General features: G+C 43.2%; 1 long non-coding RNA gene across 1 annotated transcript; it reads right to left on the reverse strand.

Moving 5' to 3' along the window:
- Window positions 1–679: 679 nt before the first annotated feature.
- LOC116667171 lies at window positions 680–12,365 on the reverse strand. Its single transcript, XR_004323962.1, has 3 exons — window positions 12,356–12,365; window positions 5,704–5,706; window positions 680–806 (listed from the first exon to the last, which is right to left on the reverse strand). It is a non-coding gene; the product is annotated as an uncharacterized LOC116667171 (long non-coding RNA).
- Between the last annotated feature and the right edge of the window lie 1,495 nt (window positions 12,366–13,860).

Below are 13,860 nucleotides of genomic sequence, written 5' to 3' on the forward strand. Positions count from 1 at the left end.
TTCCCTCATGGTAGCAAAATGATTGCAATGGCTCCGGCATGCATGTCTGAACCCATTACTTCCCAGAAGAAGAATGCTTCTATGCTTCAGAATCTCCAACTGATTATACCATCCCTAACCAATCTTGGAGGAAAGCCACATGCTGTTGGCTTATGCTTGACTCATGTGGTCCAGTCACTGGCAAGAGGCCTGGGATTTCCTGATGGCTTAGACCATTCAGGGTCTACTTATGGAGCTAGAGATGACTGATCAACCAACCAAGCCACTACTGAATGGGAAACAATCAAAATGGGTATTGAGGAATCAGCACATTATCCAGTGCAGAACTAAACCTAACCTTTGCACATTAACTTTAACATACCCGCCTTAACATAAAACCTTGGCATATCAACATTATGAAGATCTGACTTTTAGAAAAACATGAGCTGGGCTAAAACCATCTGCTACAATCCCTCAATGTGGAATTCAGAATATGAAGGTTTCCTTTCATATCTTAGGAGGGGTTGTGAGTAGAGTAGGTGAGATTGTACTTATTTTATCTATCAAGCACAGTTCCAGTTACTATGACTACATAAGAAGTTATCTCAAAATAGCACCTTAAAATAACAATAATTATTTATTATCTCTCATGGTTTCTGTGGCTCAGGAATTCAGGTCCAGTGTGATTGGGCATGTCTGGCTCAGGGTCTCTCCTGTGGTTGTGGTTATTAGACGGCTGTGTCTGAGATCATCTCCAAGGCTTCTTCATGCACCTAACTAGCACCTGATCTGGGACAACTCCAATAGATGAGGCTCCTTGGAGATCTCTCTCTGTTCCTACATTGTCTGTTCATGTGATTTCTCTAGAGTGATAGCTTCAGGTAGGACTCCCAAGGGGTGTGTGTGTGTGTGTGTGTGTGTGTACATATTCATACACACAAAGAGAGAGAGACAGAGTGACAGGCAGACCTGTATGACCCAGCCTTAGAAGCCAGAAGCTTCACTTCTGCAGCACTGCATTCATCAGGCAGTCAAGAAGTCCCATTGGATTCAAGGGGAGGGGAAGTAGACTCCAACCCCTAAAGGAAACAGCAAGGTGCTTGAAGAGCATATGGGACCAGAAAATTGCTATGTCTGTGTATGGAAAACACAATCTGCCACACTCAGAGCATGTGTATACCACAGAGTGTTCTAAGGACGTTCCAAATGTCAACTCACTTAATGAATTGGGCACTAGTCTTTCTTTTCCAGAGGGCAGATGCTTTCTGTGCCCATCCATGTCTTCTTGGTCCTCACTATTTCAGCACCTACCAGCTCCACTTCCAAATGCCAGAACTTGGCCCAAGACTAGAATTTGAGCCCAGATTACAACTGCAGTAGCTTTGAGAAGCCCTTTCTTAGTAACTTAAACTATGTGACATCAGAGAAAAGGTGGCACTGAAGAGAATAACGAGCCCTGGGAAAGGAGTTGGCACACTCCATTTTAGACGTGGGATGCTCCAAGGTTACATCCACTGAACATTTTTTGACCTTCTACTATGAGCTAGGCATTGGGCTAAATGCTAGAGAACCTCAGTTCTCTGATTCTGGAATGAGCATAAAAATTCCTGGCCAAATTCTCCTTCAAGGCTGTGATGGAAATCATAGTGAGACTCTCAGATGAGAAAGCCCTCTTCCAGTGTAAGGCTCATCTCAGTAGCACTGTTTCTGGGACTTCATCATGAACCATTAGGGATGGGACTAGAGTTGTATTAGTCAGCCATAACAAAATGCCACAAACTGGATGGCTTCAACAAAACACACTATTTTCTCTCACAGTTCTGGAGGCTGGGAAATCCAAGATCAGGGTGCCAGACAATTCAATTTTGGGTGAGGTATGTCTTCCTGGCTTGTAGGTAGGTGACTTCTTGCTGTGTCCCCACAGCTGGAGGTGGGGGAAGCATGATGGGGAGGAAGACAGAGGTAGAGATAGACAAGGAGAGAGAGGAAAAGACACAGAAAGAAAGAGAGAGAGAAGAAGAGGAAGAGTACTAGCTTTCTGTTTTCTCTCTTTTAAGGATGCTAATCTATCAGATCAGGGCCACATCCTTATGGCCTCATTTAACCTTAGTTACTCTAGGATGCATTTCCCAAATAAACTACCTGCACCCATGACTTTGTCTCAGCATCTGCTTTGGGGAAACTCTAACTAAGACAGCCATGTATTATGGCCAGCAAATACTCAGCACATGGGCCATGCCATAAGTTGACTCGAGCACCTAAGGGCTATTATTTTCCTGGGCTGTGAGTAGAGGAAGTGGTGGTGCTGCTAACTCTCCAGGCCAGAGCTCTTGACAGACAAGCTTATCCACCATGGCTCCCTGCCACTGACTCTGGAAAATGTCTTTGAGTTCTTCTCCGAGCAGCCACTGGGAGTTGACCAGTACTGGTAGGTCGGATGAAATCCAATTCCTATACCAGCCATAAAGAATAAATACTACAGCAACAGTAGTCAAGAAATGCTTTGGGAGTTTAGAGGTATGAGAGTTAGATAGTGGTAGGCTGAAGAGGTGAGAAAGTATTCACAGTGCTAAGACCTGAACTGGACCTTGAAGGATTGTCACCATCCTGGTAGAGCTTCCTAGTGAGTAACAGTGTATGAGGGGTGTGCCAGGTATGTTTGGAGAGAGCAGGGTTTATATTGGCAGAAGGATTATGTTGAAGTATCTCAATAATTTTTTTCCTTGTGACAAAAGTGAGCGTAGGTTTTAGTTTCTTGACCTCCTTAATTCTGGTGACTTCGACCTTCACCCATCTTCACCCATTCATCACTCTGTATCAAACTTTGAAACTGCTCCCTCCACAATCTTGAACTCAGAACACTGATTTTCTTCTTTTCCTCTGCATGCTATCTCCTTCAAAGCTCTTATCTCCCTCTATCTACACCTCTAACAATGGACATAAACTATGAAAATGGTTCAGAAATTTCTGCCTCTCCCTCATTTCAGTTATTGGATGGATATTTCCAAATGGCTGTCTTAACAGCATCTCAAAGTCAACACGCCCAAAGTCAAACTCATCTCTACCCACAAAATAAGTTAACTTACTAGTTCCCTAGTTCTCTGAAGGACACTATCATTCCTCCATTAACCCCACTCTCAAAACCCTGGAGAGAAGAAAAGAAAACAAATCTAAATAGGATGCCAGGAACCACGTTGAGTATTTTCACATTTTGCCTCATTTAATCCTCGTAGTAGACAAGTAGACAATATTGTCTTCATTTTTAAAGGAGGAAACAAAGGCTTAAAGGGGTTAAAGACTTTGCCTGAGGTCAGAAAGTAGAGATTAAAAAATAGAGTGGAGATTCAAACTCAGGTCTGTTTGACTCCAAAGTTTGTACTCTATTCATCCTTCACCAAAATCTTTTATTTTCCCTTGAAATAGCTCTTGCATCTGTCTATCCCTTCCACTCCTCCCACTACCACTCCTTTGTAAGGACACATCCAATGGGGAATCCCTAATAGGTCTCCCTACTTATAACAGCCTAGAGGGCAGTTGTACACAACACAGCAGTACGTGCTGACTACATGGAGCTGACGTAAAATCTGTCCAGTGCAGGGACCCTGGCCTCAGGGAATTTACAAGCTCAGCATAGAAAAAAGGAAAGAGGTGGTGGGAGGAAGACTACAGAAAAGGGTAGGAGGTAGGGAGAAGTGAGGAGAGGAATTGGGCGTGGGCTGTTGAGGTAATCTGCCAGTCTCATGGTTTGCCATGGAAACCTTCTGTCGGCTCTACCCCACCCGTTTCTGGGCTCTCTCCCTCACTCCTCACTGCTGTCGAAGCAGGTACAACGTGAGCCATCACAATTGTAGAACGTGATCCCTTCCCCCTGATGCTACCCTAAATGCAAAACCAAACAGCCTAAAGAAGCACTTCTGGGGGTGAATGTTTGCAAATGTTGGTTGTTGTTTATTTTCAATATTAGCTTACATTGTTGAGCTTTTACTAATGGGCCAGACTCTGTGCTAAGCACTTTTTAGGCATTACATTATTTAATCCTCACAACCACCACAATGCATTTTGCAGAGAGGCAAGTTAGGCTCACAGAAGTGTACCTAGTGTCCCAGGGTTGAGGTGAGTAGAGCCAAACCCAAGGCTGCAGGCTCTGGAGGCCCCTATACTTCGCCACTATATTAAACTGCAAGCCTAGTATCCTTAAAAAAAAAGAAAGAAAGAAAAGAAAGTTTCTTGTTACAAAAGTAACATAATCATGCTGTGTGTGTATGTGTGGTCACTGTAAAGTACTGATAAACAAAAGAGAAGAAAATGAAAAATCCTGTTGTACCACACCATCCAGGGATAACCACTGCTAACATGTTGCCACATGGGCTCCCACACTTCTCTATGCCTATGCATACTACTCTCCTTCAATAAAAATAGGATTATGCAGTGTTTACAGTTTTATAACTTTTGTTCATGAAACAATATATCATGTGTTTCTTTCTTTATCATAAAATAGTCTGTGTTACAGGAGGCAGTGTAGGGCTCCTTTATTGCTTTGAATGGATGCACCATAACTTATTTAACCAATTGTCAGACATTTAGTGTCTTGTGTTTGTTTTGTTTTTCAGCTTTTCACTCTGATAAATAATTCTGTGATGGACAACTGTGTGGTTGAAGCTTTCCAACCAGGCTCCTCACACTCTCCTCCAAATCCTTTGCCACATAGCAGCTGGAGGGATCACAGCTTTGGCACATGAGTCTTGATCTGCTTGGAGTGTTCCTCCAAGCATGCTGTCTCTCAGATCTCAGCTAAAATACAGCTTCCTCCAGGAAGCCTTCCTAGACTGCCCAGATTAGTTTGGGCCTCTTGGTGGTTTGTGGTCATGGATGCTACACAGCTCCTTCATTGCATTTAACATTATTTATGATTCATTAATTGGTCATGTAATTCTTTGTCTAGTGTTGATCTTCCTTCTAAATTATTAGTTTCATGAGAGCAATGCTGTGATTCCATTTTTCCTTCCCAGAGCCTAGCAAGGGAACATAGTAGGCATTTAATAACTGTTTTTGAATAAATAAATGAATCTTTGTGGACACCCTTGACTGTTTTCTTAAGTAAAGCTAAAACGTGGGTCAAATAGCATATATTTTTAAGACTTTTCATATATTGTTCAATTATCCTCCAGAAAAGCAGTAATAATCCTCATTCCTAACACTAATGTATAGAGGGCAGGTCTCCCTTTTGTATGTCTTCATCTGAATCATGATTTTTTTTTTAAAGTCAGTTTGTTAAATGCGTAGTCAAATCACATCAATCAGTATTGGAGTTTCCCCCACAAAATCAAGTTGTGTATAGACAGGACAGTAAATTACTATTTTAAAAATGCACTCTGAGTCCACAGAAAAGGTCTTTTCTGCCTTTGTATTTATTATTACTGGATGATACTAGTTCTACTCTCAGATCCTTGGTTTCCTAGTTATTATGATGATGACGACTGTCATTTGCTGGGCATCTACTGCGTCAATACAACATGCTCAAACTTTTATTGCATTGTCTCATCTAATCCACGCACAGCCCTAATGAGATAAATATCACAATTACTCTCAATCACAGATGACTAATTGAGGGACAGAGAGATAAGGTGACTTGCTTGAGGTCACACAGCTAACCAGTGGGTGGAGCTGACATCTGAAACGCACACAGTCTTGATTATGGAGCCTGTGCTCTTAACTAAGTATCACCAGCTTCTATTTCAACAAACAGTCCCTGCCTTTTCAGATTTCACCTTGTCAGAAACTTAAATTAGAAAAAAAAAATCTTGCATACAACACTATTTTTAAATGGTTCTTTCAGGGACAGATAATTTAACTACATGGCATATGGCTTCCATCAACTCATTTTCAGTATTTTTATTTCAGTGTTATTATTATTGCCATTTTACAGATGACAGACTGAGGCTTGTGTAACTTACCCACACAGCTAGGAAGCGGTAGAACCAAAATCTGAATCCAAAACCTCTAACTCCTTTTCACCTTCCCCAGCTGACTCTCAACTATTACTGTTGCTTATTCATTTAGAAATTTTTTAGCCAAGATTTTCATATATAAACTCATCTGCTAGCAAAAGTACTTGTCTAGAAGATAGAAGATTTTTAGTTCTCATGTTGCCATTAACTAATTTTATGATAACGGGCATGGAGAAATTATGAACGCTAAAGTCCTTTCCAATTTTAAATTCTGCAACTCTGTGCATTGGGCAGTGGAAAGAACAAAAAGTTTAACGTCAGATCTTTTTTCAAAATGTGTCTTGCCACTTTCTGGCTGATGAATCTTGGTCATGACTTGACTTTCTGAACTTTAATTTCCTCATCATTGAAATCAGGATAATATCTTCCTTGCTCTATGACAATGAGAGTTGACAAGTCAGGCAATTTCTCGCACGTAGTGGCATCAATAAAGAGAGCAATACGGATGGTGGTGCTGGTGGTGAGACGGTGACTTCCTGCCTGTGTAAGCCTCAGTCACACTGTAGGGTTCTATAGGCACATTCATCTCCAAGTAACACCTAAAACACGCTTACACCCTTGAACTCTCCTGTGACTATGATACAAGCATTTCAATTTATCTCAAGGTGACCTTCACTTGTACGGAAAGTCGGAAAACGTACAGTCAGAGTTGTGTAACTGTGAGGCTGGCCTACAAAGGAAGCAGCTCTTCTTTTCCTCATTCAAATTTTTTTTTCAGCAACTTGAGGCATTCCCCTTGTGGGTGTGTGATCTCCCCAACGGCAGCAAGAGCTCAGGCAGCCACAACCACAGCCCTCAGCTGCTACAAGTGAGCGCACAGAGCACCTGGCCTCCTGCAGCCCCAGAGCTCGGGAGCAGTTCCATCTGGTGGCTGCATAAGAAAAGGCTGGCTGAGTTCAAAGGCCTCTGGGCTTGCCCAGAGCAGTGAATGCACAGGAACTGGCTGTTCCTCCCTGGGACAAAAAGCACTCTGGGAGCGCCTCTGGTCAAACCCTGACAGCTCAGGACTCCAAGGACACCAGGAAAACCAAGGCACTCAGATGATCCCCCCTCCCCACTCAAAAAGCACCTGTGGTCCAGGTAAGAAGTGAAGTGTTACCAAGTCAGCACAGGGTCATGTTATAAGGACAGCAGACCATTTCAGAAAGTGGTCTCCTTTCTGCCTGGTGGTCCTCAGCCCTGGTCACACTTCAATATCACTGGGAGAGAAAAATGGACAAATGATGTGAGCAAATATGACAGCTAATCCTTATATGGCAGGCATGTCTAAGCACTTACCAATTTCCAAACTCCCAGAGGGTAGATAACCTCATTTCCCCACTTCACACAAGAGGAATGGGGGAAAAATAACTTGCCTAAGGTCACATAGCAAATAAGTGACAAATAAGTGAAGCCACATAGCAGTCTGGCTTCAAACACTAAGCTCTAAACTACTATGTTCCACAAAAGAAAAATTACAAAGGACTGATCTACATAGGAAAAGATGCTTAACCTCACCCGTGACCAGAGAGAAAGAAAGTGTGATGAAAAGGACGAGCTCAAATGCATTAGAGACTTTTTAGAGCATACACTGATCTTTTTAGAAAGGCAACTGGTCAGTGTCTATCAAAATGTGAACTGTAAATTCCCCTTGGCACAGGATCCCACTTCCAGTAATCTATGCTACTGGTATATGCAGAAAGCGTTCTGTACAAGAACTCTCACACATGGTGCTGTCTGTGCAGGATCCTCTAGTATCTGTCCGTGAGTCACAGTAAAGCACCTGGCACTTGTTAGAAGTGCCAGAACTACTTGCAGGGATATACGACCAATGAATATTTATTTAGCTAAATAATGATACGTCTGTCCAAACACTTCAGTATTGCTACTAATAATTCAATAGGGCAAGTGTGATGAGACCCAAGTTCTGCAAAACTGAAGAAATCAGAAAGAGGCTCTTCTCTTCCCAGCTCTGTGTGCCAGGGGGATGGCCGGTGCCCACAGAGACTCTGAGGCTCAGCCAATAGAGACACCAGCAGATCAGAGGGTAGGAGTGAGCGGTTGGAGTCTTCATGCTCCCATTTTTTTTTCCCTTCTGCCCCCTCTCCCTCCAAGCCAGGCTGTAATTTCCTCAAGGGCTGAAATTCCTTGTAGCCCCAGCTCAGCCCCTGCTCTCTCTGAATGACCCCTCTTTCATGGCTGTGAACAGGGGACAGTTTCCACTGTTGCTAGTTGCTGGTCACGTCACCATCCCCATTGCTTCCACTCACCTGCCCTCACCTCTGTAAATTGCCCCTCCAGTAAACGGGCTGCAATGGAAGCCCTTCAGTGTGCTGTTTTTGCCAGGACCCTAAGAGATTCACTCTCAGTTTTTCTTCCAATGTACATTTATTGAGCTTCTACTATGTTCCGAGAAGCCAATCTGTTACTGAGGTCATCAGCGTGAGGAAGTCTATCCCTTCTACCTGCCAGCTCAGGGGAATAGCTGTAGCATAGGTCTGCCATGGGCCCATGGGGAACATTTTCCTACAAATTTACTTAGGGCTTGGCTCTTTTCTAGGTGAAATGAATTAAGATGGTATACATTCTGTTAAATCAGTTCTTGTTCAGGTGTCAGTATTAGATAAAGTTGAATCCAGTCAAAACATCTGTTTCTAGAAAGCTCCTAACAATTGTTATCTAATAAGATAAACGTCATTAGTTCAAGGAGGCTAGGGGGGAGCTAAACAGAAGTAAACATGCTTCTCCTAGAGTGTCCTCATTTCAGCAAAGGGCACCAACAACACCTGGTTCCTAACCTGGAGCCCTGCTCTGAATCTCCAGCTCTATCTCTCCAAACCTCTCCAACCATCCCCATTTCTACTGCCTTGGTCCAGATCCTTATTTTTTCTTGTCTGATTTGCAAGGGTCACGAGGAGTGAATTGTGTCTTCATCTCTGAGTTCCCAGCCTAGCAGAGTGTCTAGTGTATAGTGGGCCTTCAATAAAGGTTAACTGCATGAATAAAAGTCTATCACAGTATCATCCTACCTTTCTTCCCCAACAGCTCTATCCCCTCTCCTGCCACATGGAATCATCCTCAGAGATACACTTACATTATTACTTAAAGTCCTTCCAGTGTTCCACCATGGCTCTTAGCCAAGGGTTGTCAAACTTTCTGTAAAGAAAGTGCAGATATTTTAGGTTTTGTGGGCTGTATATAGTCTCTGTTGTACTCTGCTGCTGTAGTGTGAAAGCAGCTATATATGATACATCATGAATAAGTTTGACTGTATTCCAATAAACTTGATTTTCAAAAACAAGTGGCAGACTGGATTTAGCCTGTGGGTTGCAATTGGCCAACCCTGCCCCAAGCAGGTATGTCCAAGCTGGTTGGTGTGGCCTATAGGGCTGTTCTGGACCCGGCTTCCGTTTAGCTTCATCTCCTGAAACTTTCAATGCTGCACTTCTTAACAATCCCTCCAGCGCACTATATACTTCAAGTATCTGTGACTTTGCACTTGCTGTTCTCCCTTTCCAGAACCTCCGTCCCCACCTATGTCTGTGAAACGTTTGTCTTTCAAAACTCCTTGACTGAATCCTTCCCTATGTACCCTCCCTACCACTGTCCCAGATGGTAACCTTGTCCTCCTTCTGTGACCTTTGCACCTGCTTCCATCATTGCACTTAATCCTCTATCCTGTCATTTACTTGTGGACATGTCTGTGCCCGATTATGGAAGAGGATGATGTCTGATGCAGAGGTGCTAAGGAAATATTGTTAAACTGAATTGAGATCAAAGTAGCTTTCAGTATAGTGATTACAGGTTTGTCACAGACAACTCTAGTTTTTGCCTGTGGCCCCAACATATTTATAATTTATGTGCCCCTTTTTGGAAGTGACTTATGTGGATAGCCAATAATACAGCAGCCCTACCTTTCAGCGAATGCTGAAACCATAGTGCATAGGTGGCTGCCTGCTCAGCATATCTGTGGGGCCAACAATAGAAGGGCTCAGGATTTCCCTGCCTAGTGTTGGCCAGCAGGTCAACGACCCTGGCTTCCCCAGGCCCAGATCTGAACAGCTATGGAGCCAGGGAGGTAAAGCTGCTAATGAAGGTTGAGCCATCTGTGTCCACGTGGCCCGATGGGCTGTGGCCAATCAGGGCACCGAGCACACTAATGCTTGTAAGGAGGGTACAGTCCCATGGTGACCAGTTATCTCTGCCCTATCTATACCCAGAACGATTCTAACTAAAGCCAGGGCCGTGGGGAGAGAGCAAGAAGACTGCATGCCCAGTATAGGAAATCCTTCAAACCCAGGCCCCCCAGGGACAGGCTATTTGTGGTGCCTTTAGGCATAAAGGGGAGGACTTCATTATAGTGACCATGCTTTATCAAGGGTTATAGGAATGGCTCCTGGATAAGGTACTCAGGAAAGAGAAAGATAAATGCTGAATGGCCATCTCCCCCTCCCCACTCCTCCACTTATTTGACAAGCAGTCTGGTTGCCCTAGACTCTTTCCTGAACTTCCTCCCTCCTCCCCCGCATCTCAGACACTTCCATCTCTGTTCCCTGGGCCCCTCACAAGAATACGAAATGGCCACCCGGAAGTGGGGCTGCATAAGGAGCCCTTGGTTCTTTGAAAGCCGTCTCAAATCCGGGAGCAGCCGTTCCCACAGCTCTCGCAGCTCTGAAGTCAAATCAAAAGGCAACTGAATGCATTTAACCAAAAAATGTGTCCCTCTGCACTGAATCCTGAGGTGTTATCTCTACGGCCATCTCCACAAAGCTGCCCTCTTAAAAGGTCAGCCTTATTATTTCCAGCAGAACCAAGTTCCTTCTGACCTCAAGGCTCTAGCTTGTGACCCTGAATCTTATGCTCCTGACTTTTTGTTTAATAAGTCATTTGAGTAGCTTTTGAATAATTCCCACCCCAACCCCAGCTGTCTTAAATTTTTCCAAAGAGACAGACCTCCCTCATTGTGTATCAGGCAATGCCCTGCTTTAAAAAAGAATAATGCCAATAAACAAAAAAATCAAACTTAGAAAACAAAGTGATCATTAGCATACATTCAGAAGGATTCTTTCATGATAAGCACTCACTGCAGAGTTTCTTTACAAACTGAAAGTGCTCCTGAATTTAAGTGTTTATCTGTGACTCAAGCAAAGACTTCAGGAACTACCATCAAATAAAGATCATCTCTCAAACTTAACAGAAGGAATACAGGAATCAATTTATTCCAGACTTTTAAGAGACACTCCTCCTTCCCTCCCCGGCCCCTTGCTTGTATTACATGGAACACAGGTGTATAACCATGTATAACCAAAAAGTAAAATAAAATCCAGCATCAAAGAATAAGGCAAAATAATTTGGTGGCAAAAGTTGCAAATTCTGAGACTTCAGCAAATAGTGATTTACTGCCCACCATGCACAAGATATGCCATAAGCTTAGAACAGGGGATCACAGCTGAACAAGGAATGCTCCCTGTTCTCAGTGAGCCATTCAGTTAGAGAGATAAGAAGGTTTACAAATAACTTTACATAAGACAAAAAATGAGCTATGAGATATTAAACAATTTATGTAACCTCACTAAGTCAGCTTCCTCACCTATGAAACAGAAAGTTCACATCTCATATGATCTCCACAAGGATTAGATGAGATGATGTGGGTAGAGAGCGTGGTACAGTGCTGGGGAATAGAACTGGCCATCATCAGTGTCAGCTGAGCTACTCCTGTAGCTGTTACCATCATCCATACGTGCCCTACATAGCCATTTCAGAAAGCGAAATGAAGACATTACTCGACTGGCAGAAACAAGAAAGGGTGGGTGGAGGAGGCAGAATCTGAGCTGGATCTTAGAGGCTTGGTGGGATTTCAGGGAGAGGAGATGGGGTTGGGGAGGAGGAGTTTATGATAAGGAGCTGTGTCAGCAGGAGGAAGAAGAGATTCAGCAGGAGTACAGGCTTGGCTAGCATGAAGGGACCTAACAGAGAGAAACAGGAGGTAAAGCTGGGAACATATTTGAGATCAAATTCTAAAGGAAGTTTTACCTTCCCAGCTGAGACATTTGAATGTTGTCCTGTAGGCAATAGGGAGCCACTGAAGGTTCTTGGGAATAATACTCCCTGAGTTATATTTCAGATACATTTTTCTGGGAGCAGTATACCAAATGAATAATAGCAGAGACACCAATCAGAAGGTTATTTTAATAGCCTTGGCAAGAAATAGTGAGGGCCTAAACAAAACTCAGAGACTACAGAAAACAAATGAAGCGAACAGATGGGAGAAATGTTTTGGAGGAAGATCAGCAAGCCTAATTTAAGGGAGAAGGAGAGAGTAGAGTCATCCTTCAGTGACTCAAAGATTTTGAACTTGGATACAGATGCCATTAAAAAAGTTAGGAAACATAGGAAGAGAAACTAGTTCAGGACCCAGGTGAGGAGGCATCTGTAACTAGAGTGTCAGTAAGGCTTCTACTGGCAAGAAGGCCTTGGATGGAAATTAATCTTTCTGTTCCCTCATCTGTGAAATGGGGATATCTGGGTATAGTCCATAACTTCACACAAATAGCTTTACTGATTTCTAAGTTTGGGCTTCTCAGGGGCTGGAGTCTCTCCAGTCATGATTCACTGTAATTTGGGGAGTAAATGAATGAATCACCCCCTGTGAGCTTATTTATATCTATTACTACTTAGCCAGGAAGCCTTAAATAGACCGGTAAAGGCAATTATGGGCCCAACATTCTAAAAGCACTGACTTGGAAACCAGAAGACGGATTTCATCTGTTTGCTAAATGTCAGTTGCTTTGGTGTATAAAATTCCAATAGTAGTTACTGAGACTCTACAATTTCTTGGCAACTTGGGTGAAAACTGTAGTACTGTATCAGTCAGGGTCAGTCAGGAATATAAACCATATTAGGTATTTTGACAGAGAAAGTACACTGTAGGGAGTTGGTTAAATAGGTGTTAGAGGATGACAAAGCAAAATGAAAATACTAAGCTAACACCAAGGTAATAACTTCAGGCACGTGACTCTACCACAAAAGAGAACGAAGAGAGAGAATGGGGTTATCAGAACCTACAAGCTTCAAGGAGGGTCCCACGGAGCTGGAGCTCAGACCTCCGTGAAGAGAGTACTGCCTACCTGGGCTGCTCTCTGATGGGTACACTGAGGCTGGCTCTGGAAGGGCTGGAAGAAGCTGAACTGGAACCAAGTGCCACTCATGGGGTGATGGTGACAGGAATAGTCAAATAGGAAGGAGCAAGTGCCCTCTACCTCTTCCTGCCCTCCTGGCCCCTAACCTAACATGAAGCCAGGGTGCACTGGTGCTAAGAACCAATAGTTGAATAATTAACAGTAGGACTTTTACATAGTGCGTGATTTGAGAAATATCAGATTGCTAAATTTATTTTCTGAACAGGCAACCACAACATATAAAAACTGATTTAGATAATGAGGCACAGACTAGAAATAAGCTACTTTTCTGCAAGTCTCAAAAAAAGGATTTTGTGGAGTGAAAGTGCTTTTGATAGTGGAATGGGTTATATTTAGAGATTGAGGCAGACATTCCCTAACGAAAGGTTACCTCCATTGGTTTAAACTCTTGTATAATCCCATCTGTCTAAGTGTGGGTGAGACCTGGGAATTACTTTTAACAAACAGAATGTAACAAAGGTGATGGGATGTCACCCCCTTGATTATGTTATGTCATCTAAAGTCTGTCTTAGCCAGCTGGAGTGAGAAAGACTGCAGCCCAGGTCAACATCTGATGCAGCCTGCTGAGACCCTGAGCAGAGGACCCCACTAGGCTGTGCCCAGACTCTAACCAATAAAAACTGTGAGATAATAAAGGTGGGTTGTTTTAAGCCACTAATTTTGTGGTAATTTATTACATAGCAATACAAAACTGA

This window comes from Camelus ferus, chromosome 11 (genome assembly GCF_009834535.1).
Source record: "Camelus ferus isolate YT-003-E chromosome 11, BCGSAC_Cfer_1.0, whole genome shotgun sequence".
Classification (NCBI taxonomy): Eukaryota; Metazoa; Chordata; class Mammalia; order Artiodactyla; family Camelidae; genus Camelus; species Camelus ferus.